Source organism: Rhinolophus sinicus, chromosome X (assembly GCF_036562045.2).
Source record: "Rhinolophus sinicus isolate RSC01 chromosome X, ASM3656204v1, whole genome shotgun sequence".
Taxonomy (NCBI): domain Eukaryota; kingdom Metazoa; phylum Chordata; class Mammalia; order Chiroptera; family Rhinolophidae; genus Rhinolophus; species Rhinolophus sinicus.
In genome coordinates this window covers 95,131,759-95,148,688 of record NC_133768.1, presented here as the reverse complement: position 1 = coordinate 95,148,688, position 16,930 = coordinate 95,131,759, and the positions used below count along the sequence as shown (strand labels likewise).

Sequence of the window (16,930 nt, the reverse complement as noted above, 5' to 3'; positions counted from 1 at the left end):
TGCGCTCCTGCTGGGCAGGAGCCAGGCGCCCTAGCGCACCCTCGCGGCGTGGTGGCGGCCGCAGGAAGCCTGTTGGCCCTGGCCCAGGACGGCTAGTCTGTCCGAAGGTTGGCTTACTTGGTGGCTGGGAGCGCGTGCGAGGGAAGCGGCCTGGAGGCCACGAATGAGCGCCCTTCCCCCCCCCCCCCGCCGGCCATTCCCCCCCACCCCCGCAACCACCAGGACAAGGTAGGCACGCAGAGTCTGCACTGGAGTGCCAGAAAGAACCGCTTTCTGACTGTAGCGTTCCTGAGTCCCTCCTGTACTAGCTCTTCTTTTCTCTGCACCTCGGTTCCTAAACCTGAAACCTACTTTTCTCTCTCTTCTTCTTTCCCATTCCCACATTCTTCCCCCCTTTTATTCTCGTTTTCTCTAATTGCCTTTCCCTCTTTCTCTTGTTCCGCTCTTGTCAGTTCCTGGCTTCTCACTCTTGCCTTCTCCCTCCGTTTTCCTGTCACTTTGCTTCTCTTCTTTCTCTTTCACTTCACCATTACTGTTTTTTCTCTTCCTGGCTGACTTTGGTCATCTCTCTCCTCCTTTCTCCACTTTGGCGCTGCTCTCCCCAGAGAGTGGGTGTCCCTCAGTCGCTGTTTGAGGACACCTGGAGAGAGCTCCTTCCTGGTACCTAGCAGGCGCCCCTCACTACTGGCTGCACGCCAGACATCCACAGTGTTTTGCGAGTACATGGCGCACCCCACGGGCCCAAGGACTGGCTGGGACGCTTGCTCTGACCCCATGTGGGGTTCAGCTTGGAGAAACCACTCATGATTTACAAAGCCTGAGCCCTAGTTCAGGGCACCGCCAACCCATTTGCTGGGAAAACTGATTTTATGAAAAGCCTGTAGCCACTACCTTTGAAGCTAGGGCATTTTCCTCCATCCAGCTGCAATACCCGGTTGCTGGAGGTCATGGAGTGCCATAAAGGTGGGGGCGGGGAGGGTGCGTTGGGGTGCACTTGCTCCAGCCAGGGCTCCCACTCTCCATAAAACAAATTTGGGCTCGGCAGAGAGTCCAGGGAATGGACAAGGTGAGTCTAGTTGCCAGGGGGCCTCCGGATTAGGTCTCACGGCGGGCAAGGACATGACCATGCTCTAGGAGGTGACCACAGATGCTCTTCATTTTGAGGCTGCTGCTGCAACCGCTGCCTACCTGGACCCTCTCCCAATACCCCCCAACCCCCCCAGCCAGTGCAGTTTCTTCTGTCCAGCTGCAGGCACATAGAGCCCTCTGACTTTCTGGTCACCATTGAGATTCAGAGGAAGCATCACCCCCTACTCAACTTTCCCTTCCCTCAGTTCACAGTGTCCTTTCTTGAGTGCTGGAATTCTGGCAGAATCTGTTGAACTTTCATTTCCTTTCCAGTGCTAACAGATTTGGTTTCTTTCCATCCTAAGAGAACCTTGGCCTCAGGAAGTTGGCCACCTCCATCCATTTTGAGAATTGTGTAAGTCATTATCACCATAAAATTCTGGTGTTTAAGAGCCCAAACAATTTGGCAATATTGAAAATAATCTCTCCTGCTGATGGAGCTTGTAGGTGTAGTGAGAGCTGGTGATATAAAAAGCTCTTTATGGCAAAAACAAAATTCCACAGCTGTGACCATGGCAGAGAAGTAAAAATGAGATGTTGGCTACTATGGAAGCCATGGCCCTGTTTAGAGGTCCATAGGGCACATGTGCCTTTGTAAATCCTTTTGGACATCTAGGTCAGGGTGTGACATGGTCTATAAACACACATTATTAATGTGGTCTGGATTATGTAATTGGTGACTGCTGTCCTCTGGCAGATTCCTTCAGAAGTTTTCCATAAGGTAACCAGGACCCCTCAAGGGGAGGGTACAACCCCTTAGATTGTCCCAAACTGAGTTAGAATTACTTGAAAAAATTGAGATTTTCCTGGTCATAAAAAGGGTGATACCACAGTGCCATCTAGTCTAATTAAAGAAGAACCACTTTTTAAAAGAGATTTATTGGATCTTACAATATTTGGAAAAATGAAATAAAATTTTCTGGAGAAACACATTGCTACTCCAAGGACACCTTTTTGTTTCATGATCCTACCCCATCTCCAAATCTCCAAAAATCTTCATCTTGAAGAATTAGTGAGAGCCTGACGGTTCCAGAATTTCCCAGGATGTTAACAAATCCTGCTTGCAGAACCTGTTGTGTGAGTTCTGATAATCTATGAGTGAAAGGATGCATAAATGTGAGAATGAGAGTGCATGTGTGTGTGTTGAAATTTAGAGACAGAGGCAGCCATACTGGCAGTGATGCATGAGGGTGAGGAGCTCATCTCAGGAGATCAAAGAGTCTGCCACGGGGAGTTTCTGTGTGGAGCAGACATGTATGCCAGCTGGTGGTCTCAGTGCTCTGCTGAACTGAGGGAAATAGCGGCTTAGTTTGTTTGGCCCCGGAGTTCCGACACCTGGGCCTTAGTTCCAGGTCATCCATGAACCAGCTGTGTGACCTTGGAGTAGAGCCTGTTCAAGCCTGGTATGTGTGAAGAGCGCATTCCAGTTTCGAATGAGCTTACACATCTCTTATCGCTGGTATTTCTCTTTAAACTTGCACTATCTTTGGGAAGAGGTCAGAGTGGGAAAAAGTACCCCCATTTATCAGATGAGAATGAAGACCAAAGCGGCTTCAAGGTCATTGAGCACTTTAGTGGCACAGCAGGAATCTTACTCCAGTTCTGTCTGACTGTACAGCCATTTTGCTCTGTTGACTGTGCCTTGATGAACGAGGGCTTTTGGGAAAACAGGTATTTTGTGTTAGTAATTATCACAAAATGAACACTCAACAAATGTTAATGATATTGTTATCACCTATATCATCACCATTTTCAGTAATTTTACACATGTGAGTTTGGATGAGAGATTGGACCAGGGTTGCCACACCTATTGGGGGAAGAGATTTCTATCTCCTTGAGGCTTTATACTCACCAGGAATAGGTCTTGTAGCTAGGTTGAAGAGGGGCCTTCTCATTGCCGTGTTGGAAATCACTACAGAGTTAGAGAAGGATGGGAGGATGCTGGAGGCCTGGTGTATAAGTGTCAGTAGGAGACCTCAGCAGCAATGATGGCCACCTTCTGACTCACAGCCATCCATCCCCGGGGTGGGGGTGGGGGTCGAGAGGCCATTGCGGCTGTATGCCAAGACCCTGAATCCCGCTCCCAGTGCTACATTTGAGATGCTTCCTGCCTCAGGAGGTGATAAAATGCTTGGGTGATACATAACTGCTAAATAGAAACAACTGTGGTCCCATTGCCCAGAGAGCACAAAGGGAGTGCTGGGCTGGCAAAAGGCACATGTTGTTTATTAAGAAGAATATTTCTTTTAAAAAGACTAGAAATTTCATTGCATTCATCTGTCTGCCAGTGTGTTTTTTAGGATCAGAGAAGGGTCCTGCTTATTCTAGAATTTCTTAAGACTAGTTTTGAAATTGTATCAAAACATTGTTGCTTACTGGCTGTTAAAACTTCCAAATTCTGCAGGCTTTTCTCAGGCCAAATTCCATCTATTTGTAGCCAACTCTAGAGCACCACTTGGTCTGTGGGAGGAATTCAGAGTTGGGCACAAAGAGATTGCACTAGCCTCATTCTTCTTCACCAGGTACTGAGCTGGCTGGCACACACGTGGTGGTGGGTGGCTGGGAGGAGGGAGTGGTCAGGTTCTATGTCTGTTTATACAAGTCTAAGAATCTGATCATCATATTCATGTTGCATCCTAGACTTTTAGCATCTCTAAATTTTCCAGCAGCCATATGGGAAAGTAATTAATTGTCATCTAAAATCCAGTAGGCTATCACAGACAAGAACAGACTAAAAGACATTTATATGGAGAAAAGCTTTCTTTTATTTTCTTTTTTTTTTGGGGGGGAGGTCATTCTTTTTTAAACATTGTGGTAAAGGCTTTCTTTTCTCTCCATTTCTTTTTAAAAGGTGGCTCTATTTTGAAAGAGCTATGACTTAGTAAAAACTCCATAGTGCATGTACCTCATGTGCCCATGCTCCCACTTCTTTGCTTGCTGGATTTGCAGTGAAGCAGGCCGGCATGACAAGTTTGTGGTACACGGTGCGGCAGTGAGTGAATAGACTGGTACAGCCAGCAATGCTGTCCCTCTGGTCCATTAGGCTATAGGCCACAGGGCTCGCCCAGGGTAGCTTCATTTACCGAGGATGCATTTCTTCAGCTGTCTTTGATAAGAGCTGCTATACCCTCCCACTGTTTCACAGGAGACGGAGAGACATTCATTATAACACCTGTAGAATGTCAGCAGTATTAATTAGCGTCTCTGCACGGAGGGCAAACACGTCGTTGGAGTCCTGACAAAGCTCTAAGTTCTTAAGGTACTATAAAAGGCTATTCAGAAATACCTTTTCTTCATAGTAATTTTAGATTAGTGCTGTTCTGTGGCAATAAGAATGTTATAGAGCTTATCTTTTATAGATATCTGTCATCAACTTAGGTAGTATGAAATGACATTAAAGAATACTCATGTCTTCCATCAGTTATTCATTAAACAAAATTTTGTAAAACTGTCCATTATATTCCAGGGAAGATGTGTCATCCTTACTCTCTCAGAGCTTGTAATAGAACAAAAAATTTTCGTATTAGATATTTAATAAAGAAGATGAATTTTTTGGAACATGATTTGAATATCAATGTCTTTAAAATGTCATACCTTTACTAGAATATATTTAAACTTAGAGAAAAGTCTATGTGTTTATATTGTAGTTTGGGTCTAATCAGCAAACTTTGTGGAGCATGTATTATGACCTCCACACAGTGCCAGAGCCAAGACAAAAGCCAAAATTGCCAGGGTCATCATCTTCAGCCTCAAGTTCATAAAGGTTAGAGGGTAAAGTGCAGAAGTGTGTAGTATAGACAAGTCAGTGGTGGGAGGAACTTGTGATTTTGGGCAATTCCATCCCCGTCTATAAAATGGGAGATTTAAATGAGATGTTTTCTAAGTCTCCTTCCTTTCTAAAGTATGAGGAACAGGCCAGAAAAATGAGAGATCTTTTTGGAAATGCTTCTGGTAATAGGTGGGTTGTATTTAGAAGAAAGGAGGTATTGTGAGTGTGCATGGCATCCTCCTGGAATCTTGAGCTTCAGCAGCCTCACCTGGCCAGAACCAAGGAGGTTCGTGCTTGGGGAATAGTTAGGGAAGGTATGTGGGGTGAGGCTTCATTGTAGAGATTTTGGAATGGCAATGAGGAGGTTGAACCCCAGTGAGTATGAGAAGCTCTTAGATAGAAGGAATGTTAAAAACATAAAAGTAAATGAAGGCTGGAGTCCATTAAAAGTACCTCCCTGACTTCTAGTCTGGAGTGGAGGTGGTACCATTGACCAAAGGAGAGGTTGAGAAGGGGACCTATTTTGGGCTGGGAGGGCACTAAAGAGTTGTGAACGGTCTATGTTGCTTAGACTTCTAGTGGCTGGGGCTTGTGAAGAAGTGAGAACTGGGGCTTTGGGGCAGGTTAGGGCTTAGTTATATATGTGAGAGTCTGTGAACCCAGTTAATCTGAATTCACTGTTGGCATTATTATTTAAATGATAGCTGCCATTCACATGTGGGACTTGTAGCCAAGAAAAAAGAGTGTTTTACTAGAAGAAAAAATGGACAGCTATGATTGCATAAAAATGCTTAATGTTCATCTGTCAAAAAACAATAGCCAATATGAAAAGGCATGTGTCAAACTGATGGGAATATGCACAATAAATAAAACAGACAAAAAGATGGCATCTTTCCTGTATAAAGAACTACAAATTGATTAGAAAAACAAAGGGTATGACCAGAAAATTTAAAATATGGGTACCACGACTAGTTTACAGACATGGAAAAACTGTTTAGTTTCACTGGTACTAAAGAAATGAAAATTTGAATAATTAAATGTAGAAAAACCGTTTTGCCTCTTTAATTAACCCTGATTAAAACAAAACAAAAACTCAATGTACATCACTACCACCACCAAACAAACTAAGTTAGTGGCCAGTGTGGACAAGGTGTGGTAAATACCGTAATTTTTATACACTGTTCTTGGGAATGTAAATTTGAATGATTCTTTCGTAAATAAATTAGATTGTATAAACAGAACATTAAAAATATTTATTTCTTTGACCCATGATTTATTTTCTGGGATTTTACTAAAAAACATGATCTTGTACATGTTTTTCATTCATTCACTTATTTTATTTATTCATTCAATTATTCAACAAATATTTGTTGAATATCTCCTATCATAATGCCACATGCTGGGGGACATTGTGTGGGGAATCAGGCAGATGTGGCCCTTGTCTTCATGCATTGGGAAAGGCAGACATTAAACAATTAATTAATCACTTAAAATTGTGAGAAGTGCCATGGGGGAAAAATGCAGGGTAATATAATGCTATAGTAGGAGGCTAACTGGAGTTATGAGTGCAACAAATTTGAAAAATCTGGACATTTACATTGAGGAGAATCGTTCAAGAAATCTCTGTACATGCACTTGAAGAATTATTATAATACCACTTAAATGTCCTTTTGTAGAATATGGAAAATTGCTGGTGATTTAACGCTAAGGGAAAAAGAGATAGTTATGGACCTAGTATAACTACAACTATATTAGAGAGAAAGAGAGAGAGGTATGGATAGATGCACAAATCATCTTCTTGCCCCTCCCAAATTTAAGCATAAAAGACAAAGAATGGAAGAAAAATACCAAGATATTAATGGATTGATTAGCATTTTATTTTCTTGTTCTGTTTCTTTGAAGGTTTTGGATTTTCTTCATGAGTATGCACTACTTGGATAATAAAAGTAAACATTGACAATTCTATTTTGTTTTTGTTTTTGTTTTTGTTTTATTTATTTATTTTTTTAATTAAATTTATTGGGGTGACAATTGTTAGTAAAATTACATAGATTTCAGGTGTACAATTCTATTTTTTTAATGCTTTATTTATTTTGACATTCAATATTATTTTATATTAATTTCAGGTGTATAGCATAGTGGTTAGACATTTATATAATTTAAGAAGTGATCCCCCTGACTAGTCTAGTACCCATCTGGACATTGGCAATTTAAAAAATTGTGTTTTATTGTGGCTGTGATAAATTATACTCATGTCTACTTTTTGGTTCCTGAAGACTGTGGCTGGTTATTTCATTAGTCTCTTGATATCCTGGGAGTCCTCAATGAGGAAAGCAGCCTCAGCTAAATAAACTTTCAGACTGAAAGGTAGAAGTGATAAGCCAGGCATCGACTGCTGATTTTTCTGATGATTGGCTGTTATTATTTTCCACAGAATCCATGGAATGCTTACACCAGTATAGTATAGAGATATTTGAGTGGATTGCTATTGTCTCTTCTCTGTTTAAAAGTTAAATGGAACAGGAAATTAATAGTGGTAACAGTTGAAAGTATAAGGTTTATTCTGCTAAGCCAGAGCCACCCAAGACAGCTTGGACTTTGAATCCTCATGAGCCTCTTTCCAAGTGGGCTGATAGCAGAGCCCATGGTCTGGCTAGAAGAATGAAGTCTTGGGGATGATGAAGGGCTATAGTTCTAAATATCCAGAACTGAGAGCTTAGACCAGTTAATAGTGCATGTGTTGCTCTCATCCAAGAAATAAGGGGACTCTGCTCTGCTGGAGCAGCCGCCTCCTAGGGCAGTTTCACTTCATAAAAGCATTGTTCCTGTTAACTATAAATTAAGTTGATTAGAACACTTCATTCTTTAACTGCTCTGGAGATCTGAAGGGCTCCTATATACAGAGAGGTGCATAATCTTATTGCTAAAACTCTACTGAAACTGCATTTGAGGTACAAGTTGTTTTGATAGTGTAAAGAACATGCTTCACAGTTTAAAAGCTATTATCGCCATTATGTGACAAATAAAATGAGGTATAATATTTAGTCACTGAGTTTATGAAAAAAAGGTGTAGATGGGGGTATTCCTTCTTCCATTAAAGCATAGTGAAGAATCCAATTAATGGGGTGGCTGATTAGCTCAGTTGGTTAGAGCGTGGTGCTAATAACACCAAGGTTGATGGTTTGATCCCTGCATGGGCCACTGTGAGCTGCGCCCTCCTTAAAAAAAAAAAAATTAATCCAATTAAGGGTATATGTCTTCTAATAAAATGTCATTGTAAGCTCAGAGAAATATTTGTCTAAACTTTAACAAAATATGTATTGGCAAAAGAGCTTTTATAGTTTTACTAGGTGTTGGACTTTACAGATTATTCAGTTGGTTTATTGTATTCCATTTGTTATTTCTGCCATTTTGTCTTAAGAATAGTGTTGAAGAATTTGACACTAACACTAAATAAATCTGTCTTGCACATTCCACTGTGCTTTTTCGGGAATATTATAAATATTCAAATATAGGCACACATGCAGATTCAAAATAAAATTCAATACACGCAAATTCTGCATAAATTCCATATTTATAACTCAGCAATAGTTTTGAACTTGTTATCCTATGATATAAATGTATCAAATATGAGCTCATGAGAATTACCAATAAATATATTTTTCTGATTAAACTGTGGGTTCTTTTTAAGTCACAATTTAAGCTTCAATTCTGAGATATATTATAAGAGAATAATTTGCACTTCATTTACTCTGAATTGTCAAGAATCATGTTCTTCCCTGATATAAATGTCTGTAAAAAAGGACTTCTTATTCAGTTTGATTGCTTTTTAAATTTTACTAGCAGAGATGCCCTAGTGAGCCTAAGAGAATTGGTTTGTTTCTTGTGAAGAGTTTAGTTCTAATGAATCATTTCCATGCACTTTTCTGAAGGAATACAGAGCAATTGAAATGTGCAAAGTGTTGATTTGCATCAAATAGATTAGGTCTGTGTGTACCACTCCTTGCATTAATTGACTTTCTCCCATAACTGTGCTAATAAAGACGAATCTTCATTATAATATTAGTTCCAATTCACTCATGGAGATCATTGGACTTTTGCTAACTCTTAGGGGAAAGTCAGTGGAAGCAGAGTGTTTAGAAATTGACTAGGGTGACCAGGTTGCAGCCAGGAAACCCAGAGATACTTTGAAAAGGCCCTTTGATCTTGGTAGTAAACTCCTCAACAACAAATAAAAGTTGACTAGTCTTTGACATAGATTATCACAGTGGATGAAAATAGGAAATCTAGTTATATGCTGTATATAAGAGATAAAGCTAAAACATAAGGACACAGATAGGATTGAAATAGATATACGTACTATGCAAATACCAAGCAGAAGGAAGCTGATGTAGCTAAATTGATATGAGACCAAATAGACTACAGAAAAACCTTTACTGGGGATAAACAGGATCGCTGAATAATGGTAAAAAGTTCAATTCTTCAGATAATAATTCTAAACTTGTATGCACTTAATGCCATAGTTTTGAAATATATGAAGCAAAAGTTGACAGAGCTATAAGAAGAAATTGTAAAATCTCCTAACCCCATTCAGAAATTGAAAGATGAAATGAATGAAAAATGAGTAATGATACAGAAGATTTGGACAACACTGTTAACTAGCTCAATGTAATAGACCTGCACCCAATGAGAAGAATGCACATTCTTCTCAAACACACATGGAACAGTTTTGAAAGTAGGCCATATACTAAACCATAAAGTTAGTCTGGAAAACTTAAGTGAATAAATATCCTACAGCCCAAACTATCTGACTATGCAGTGCTTAGTCAAAGGATGTTGTAACCAGTGAGGCAGAAACAAGGGATTAGGCTATATCTGAGTGCATGAGAAGGAGCATTAGTGGTCTGAAACATTTGGAAGTATTGCCAATCTTTCACTGAACATATCAAGTTTCTTAATTGACATGCAAGAGTGAAAAAGTTCAAGACTTAGGCAAAGAGAATTGCTGTAAAGTGATGGTTTGACCCAAGTAGTTTGGTTTAACTTTCCGTGAATACCTATTAATGTTTAGGGGTAGCTACCAGGCCCTATGCTAGGGGCATAATGTGTATTTTTCTCGTTTAATCCTCAAAACAACTCTCTGAGGTAGATGTTTAAAAAACCCATTTAAAGATGATAAAACAAGAGAATTGAACAAGATATATAACCTGCCTAAGTCTACACAGCCAGTCAATATTGGAGTTGAGCTGGTATTTGAAACCAGTTGGGTCACATTTCCTGTCTGGTATGTTTTAATGCCCACTAAATTCTCAGATAAATCGCCAAAAGCTTTTACCCTCTCTTTTGGCTGTGTCTATACAAGCTAAGTGGAATGGAGACCTGAAGTGACTATCTGAAAATATCAAGATCCAACATGTTAACTGTTTTTTTTAAGTACCTTTGAAAACGTTTAATAAAACTCACTCTTTAAAGGTGAATTCTGCAGTTCCCCCCCACTCCATTAAATAAAGAGTTAGATGTCCAAGGTACTGCAAATGCTTTCAACACTGATTTACATAGAAGAACGATGTTTTAGGGGAAATAAAAAAAGAAAGGAGTTACGTTAAAGGAAAGATTTGTTTTTTTTCCAGATAAGAAAAATGAAGACCTTTACTGTATTTTAATTTATGCCCCATGTGGACTTAAAATATGGTGCACACACTTCATAAGGTTTGTAAGAGACCAAAGCATCTTACTCGTTTTGGAATGTTGACAGTTGGCTCATTAGCAAGGTCAGGACAGTTGCTCTGATCAGGGCCTGTTTCTATAAATGACCATTGCCTTTTTTTTTTCTGCATTAGGTCTGTGTAGACCTTTGGAGGGGAGTGTGAATGAATGAGTTCAGCCAGGACAGCTCATATAATTTGTAGCATGTGGAGCCAGTGAAATAAAGATGTTTTCTCTCAAAACCAAGTGAGGGGTCTTAGAAAAAAAGAATCCTGAAGCCTGCTCTTATCCCAGGGGCTCAGAATGAAAGTAAGAAAAGTGTATTTTATTACTGAAATAACCAGGTGAGGGTAGCAAATTCCCTTATGAGTGACCGCTCTCTTTTGGAAGAGGCAGCTTTTAAAAAATGCCATTAATGAGAGCATGCAAATGAGCATGAACCTACCAGTCTGGCAGACATGAGTGCAGGAAGCAAAGGAATTAGGTAGAAGGCATGGAAGAATGGTAAAAAGATACCCGATACAACTTGAGGCGGCCAGTGTGACCTTGGTTTGATGGCCACCTCAGCAGATGCCTCACGGATGAGACTTTGCTAAGTAGAAGATTAACTGGCATAACATGTTGAAGGTTGACAAACTGTCTGAGCTTATTTTCCAGATAGACTAGAGGCAAAAATACTTATTATTTTTGTGATTGGTTTTGCAGTATGTTGCAAGAGTGTAATAGGCCAATTCCAACTCATTAAAGCATGTTGAAATGAAGCATATTGGGGTGAATGATGCGTAGTAGGCTATTTATGAAAAATTACTTCAATAAAAATTTTAAGGGACATGCAGAAATGATTTTATGCATAAACCCCCTATAAGATTAATGATATGTAATTAGACTAATATGAGAATATGGAGCTGAAGCAAGGTATTTTTAAAATATTTGGAATTATTGGACAAATGGTCTGCGCGTAATTATCCTTTTAGGTAAGAATCCATGCTTAGCATCGACCACCCTCAATTTATTGTGACTTGGAAGCAAAGCAAGAGAAAAAAATGGTACCACTTTAACATTAGTATAGCATTTTATAATCTTCTGACAGCTTTTGTACTTGTCACCATATGGGTGTACATTAAATCTGCATCTCCTCATATGTTTATGAAGTTATAAAGATGTACACATGCACACACAAAATAATTAAGCAAGTGATATGTGTTTGACAATGTTTGGTGACTTATTGCCAATTAGAGGGGGCTTTTAAAAAAAATACTCTTGGCTTTTCTAATCCAATTGCTCTCATGCTTTTAGGTTTATGCACGTAAGGACAGGATCCATTTAAAATGCCAGAACTTGCATACATGCTGCTTTGAATGAGACTTCTATTTATTCCAGAGGGCCTTGGAAAATTATTATTGAGGGGCTTAGAGACCTGGATGTCACAAGATCCATTAAGATGAGACTGAAATAACGCCTTTTGGTTTCCAGCAGTTCCTGTACAAGAAGGGTAGACTTTTTTTTTTTTTTTTTTTTTTTTGTTTCAGGTGTACAAAACAACATAATGATTAGACATTTATATACCTCACAAAGTAATAACCCCAATAAGTCTACTACCCATCTGACACTGTACATAGTTATTACATTATGATTGACTATATTCCTTATGTTGTACTATATATCCCCATGACGATTTTTTAAAATTATAGTTGACATTCAATATTATCTTATATTAGCTTCAGGTGTATAGCTTGTAAAAACTATTTATAGTGTCAGATGGGTACTAGACTTACAGGACGGGGTAGACTTTTGACATGGAGGGAATTCAAGGTTCGTAACTTAGCTAGGCTGTTTAACGCAGTCAGATTATCTAGCTCATCTCAATAAGAGAGTCCTGTGTTGCGGGCACTTCACATAACCCTACTGTAGGAAAGTGGCTCATAATTGTCCAGAGTTCAGCTGAATGTTGAATTAAAGGCTGCATGGCAGGTTTGTATGCATGGAACTTAGCTACATTGACAGTCTCTCCCCTTTTAAAATATATAGTTAGGTTGAAATGAGCAAGATTGTGATGTTCCCAATTGAATGTCATGTTTGTTTTGCTTTTAAATCATGGTAATGTGATCATTATTCATTGTAGGAAGGTTATTGTTCCAGTATCAAGGGACTGGGTGTGGGGTCTCAGGTTGTGACATTTGGCTGGGGATATCTTGTAGAGAATGTCCCAGAAGTCAGGTTTCTGTGCTGACAGCAAACAAGCCAGGGACCACAAAATTCCAGCTCTTCAGGTTTGCTTGGGTTTGACTCCAGGATGAAGCTCTTTCTGGTATGGAGGGGGAGCTCTTGTATGCAGTGAACCTGCTAAGATGGAGAGATCCGAGTGCCAGAAAGCCCAAGGTATGCACATCTGTATCATTTGGGTCTTGGATATACCTTGGTGGTCTCTGAATTTAGCTTAGCACAAGAAACCTACAAGGAAGAAAACAAATGTTCGCCCCGAACCTCGAGCAGGTAGAAATAGTCAAGAAATGGTAGGAGTTTCAACTGAAATGTCAGAGGGTAAAGTTGGGTCTGAAAAGAGAAATACCATTGGGAAAAAAGATAAACTATTGCCATAATTAAATGGCAGATTGCCTGTTAGTGACTCATTTCCCCCTCCCAGATGTAGTTTTGGGGACAATCAGTGTACCCTCATCTGCCGCAGGGCCCTAGAGAAAGGCAGTGGCACTGTGCAAACTGGCAGCTTTAACAGTGAGCAACTTAGACTCAGAGTCACTGGTGGCTTTCAACTTAAAATTCTGGGACAGCATTGTTCTGCTGGATTAGAAATGAGAGATAGTTTGGGGTGCCTCCTGTTATTCAACAAATTTCACTCAAGATTCATCCAAGCTGTTGCTTGTAGCAGCAGTTCATTCTTTTTTATTGCTGGAGAATATTCCATGGTAAGTACATACCACAGTTTGTTTAACCATTCACCAGTTGAAAGACATCTGGGCTGGTTCTAGTTTTTGGCTATAATGAAAAAAACTGCTATGAAATTCGATAGCAAAGATGGCACCCTCCTGTAGGCAACACGTGAGGCAGGCTTCACACAGGGACAATGGTTGGTCCCCCCAGCTCTCATCCTGAAACCACACAACTGAGTCTTTCACTGTATGTCTCTGGTGCCTCTCGAGATGCTGCCCCACCACTGGAGACCAGTTACTGAGGAGATTAAACTCACTGTGTGGCTCCAGAGGGCAAAACAAGGACCAGTTGGCAGCCTCTCCCAGGAGGCAGGCTGGAATGCAAAGGGCGGGAGCACCATCTGAGGGGCAGAGCCCATCGGCACTGAGTGAGCCCCAGTGGGACGGGAGCGAGGCCGGCAGGGGCTAGAGGCTGGTGTGGTCAGTGCTGGGGGTGAAGAGCAAGGGCTATGGGTCGTACCTGAGTCCATTTCATGACTCCCCACTTCCAAGGCATTTGGAAGAGTGAGTAGATTTTCCTAAGCCTCCATTTCCTCTCTGTAAGATGGTGACAGCCATGACTTGGGCACAGAACAATGCTCAGAGAATTTCCTTATTTAGAATTGGGGAGAGGCTTCCTCTGTCTCCAAGTTTCCCCATTCACAGTTGTGGAAACTGAGGCATAGAGAGGTGAGCTAAATTATTAAAGGTCACTCACACAGCCATTAAGTGGTAGAAGAGGGATTTGCACCAGGGCACTCGGGTTCAGGAACCCATGTGTTTAGCCATTGCACTGTCCTTCAGCAACAGGGGGGTAGGTCAGTTCTGACTTTAGAAACAGTCTTCTAGTGGCTGATCAAGGAGGTTCATTTGGAAAAAAAAAAAAAAAAAAACTTAAGCCTGGTGATAGATTTAGAAGCACATGACCATCGTCCCTTGAAGAATGATGCAGTGGCACTGGTTGCATCTACTCGATCAAACCTAGCTGTGGAGCATTTGCTCAGCACAATCTCTAGATTCAAACATCAATGTGTCAAATTCCCACATTGGCCTTGAACCAAACCACTGGGGAAAGTGGCATGAGAAGCCCCCACACCATGATCGGTGACAGATATATCAAAGGAAATGTGCTCCTTGGTACTGCTGCTGACAAAGACTCAGATTTAGGACAAATGCTAGAAAGGCCTGTGTCATAGGGAAGTGACACCAGGAGACAAAACATTATGGGCAGGACCAGTAGGGCTCCCAGAAGTGAGGACCCATGGAATCTGAGGCAGGAAAGAAGAAGGAAGAGAAAAACAGAAGCTCTCTGTTGGAGCCATAACTGGATGAAGGGTTTCAACTAGCTGCCTAATGAAGAAACACTGGAAATTCAGAGACTTCATTCAATCATTCATCAGAGGTTTAATTAGAAGCTTCTACATGCTTGTAATGTACTGACTGGTGCCACAGGGGTGGATAAGTCCAGCAACCATCTGACACTGTACCACACTATCATATTATTGACTATATTTCTATGCTGTATATTACATCCCCAAGACTTATTTGCTTTATATCTGAAACTTTGAACCTCTTATTCTTTATCTCCCCCCTTTTTAATTTTTCAGTTAGAGTTGACATTCAGTATTATTTTATGTTAGTTGCAGGCATATAGCACAGTGGTTAGACGTCTATATAATCTAGGAAGTGATCCTCCTGACTACTACACACCTGGCACTGTACAGTTATTACCATATTATTGACTATATTCCCTTATGCTTTACTTTACACCCCCATGACTATTTTGTAACTAACAATTTGTATTTCTTATTCCCTTCACCTTTTTTACCCTACCCCACCCACTCCCATCTATCACCCCAATTGATCTAGTACCCATCAGACACCACATACAGTCACCACAATATTATTGACTATATTCCCCACGCTATACCCCACATCCCCATGACTAGTGTGTAACAACCAATTTGTACTTAATCTCTTTCCCCCTTTACCCACCTGGCAACCCCCTTCCCATCTGGCAACCATCAAAATGTTCTCTGTATCTATGAGTTTGTTTCTCTTTCATGTGTTTATTTTGTTCTTTAGATTCTACTTATAACTGAAATCATATGACATTTGTCTTTCATTGTCTGACTTACTACACTCAGCACAATACCCTCTAGGTCCATCCATGTTGTCACAGATGGCAAGATTTCATTCTATTTTACGGCTGAGTAATATTCCATCGTATATATGTACCACCTCTTCTTTATCCATTCATCCATCCAGGGACACCCAGGTTGCCTTCATATCTTGGCTTATGTAAATAATGCTGCAATGAACATATGGATGAGCACGTCCCCTCAAAGTAGCATTTTGGGTTTATTCAGATAAATACCCATAAGTGGGATTAGCAGGTCCTTGTTTGTCTCTTGTTATAGCTGTTGTTTTAAAGTCTATTTTGTCTGGTATAAGTATTGCTACTCCAGTTTTTTTGTTTGTTTTCATTTTCATGAAACATCTTTTTCCATCCCTTTACTTTCAGTCTGTGTGTGTCTTTCGATCTGAAAGGAGTCTCTTGTAAGCAACATATGTAAGGGTCTTGTTTTCTTATTCATTCAGCTCCCTTATCTTTTGATTGGAACATTAAATCCATTTCCATTGAAAGTAATTGTTGATAGGTATATAGTTATTGCCATTTTATTATTCATATTTTTGATCTTTTTCATCTTAAAGAAGTCCCTCTAAGATTACCTGTAATACTAGTTTGGCGGTGATGAACTCCTTTAGCATTGTCTTGAATGGGAAGCTGTTTATCTGTCATTTGATTTTAAATGATAGCCTTGCTGAGTAGAGTAGTCTTGGTTGTAGGTCTTTGCTTAAGCTGTTTATCTGTCATTTGATTTTAAATGATAGCCTTGCTGAGTAGAGTAGTCTTGGTTGTAGGTCTTTGCTTTTCATCACTTTGAATATTTCGTGCCAATCCCTTCTGGCCTGCAAAATTTCTGTTGAGAAATCAGCTGACAGTCTTAGGGGAGCTCCCTTGTAGGTAACTAACTGCTTTTTCTCTTGCTGCTTCTTGCTTTGTCTTTAACCTTTGGCATTTAAATTATGATGTGTCTTGGTGTGGGCCTCTTTGGGTTCATCTTGTTTAGGACTCTCTGCGCTTCCTGGGCATGTATATCTATTTCCTTTGCCAGGTTAAGGAAGTTTTCTGTCATTGTTTCTTCAGTAGGTTTTCAATTCCTTGCTCTCTCTCTTCTCCTTCTGCTACCTCCATAATGAGAATGTTGGTACACATGATGTTGTCCCAGATGCCCCTTAAACTCTGCTCAATTTTTTGGGTTTCTTTTTCTTTTTGCTGTTCTGATTGGGTGTTTTGTGATAGCTTATCTTCTATAATAAATCACTGATTTGATCC

General features: G+C 40.2%; 1 protein-coding gene across 3 annotated transcripts in view; it reads left to right on the top strand.

Moving 5' to 3' along the window:
• HS6ST2 (heparan sulfate 6-O-sulfotransferase 2) overlaps nucleotides 1-16,930 on the top strand; it is a 382,562-nt gene that overhangs the window by 2,362 nt on the left and 363,270 nt on the right. The window lies entirely within an intron of this gene.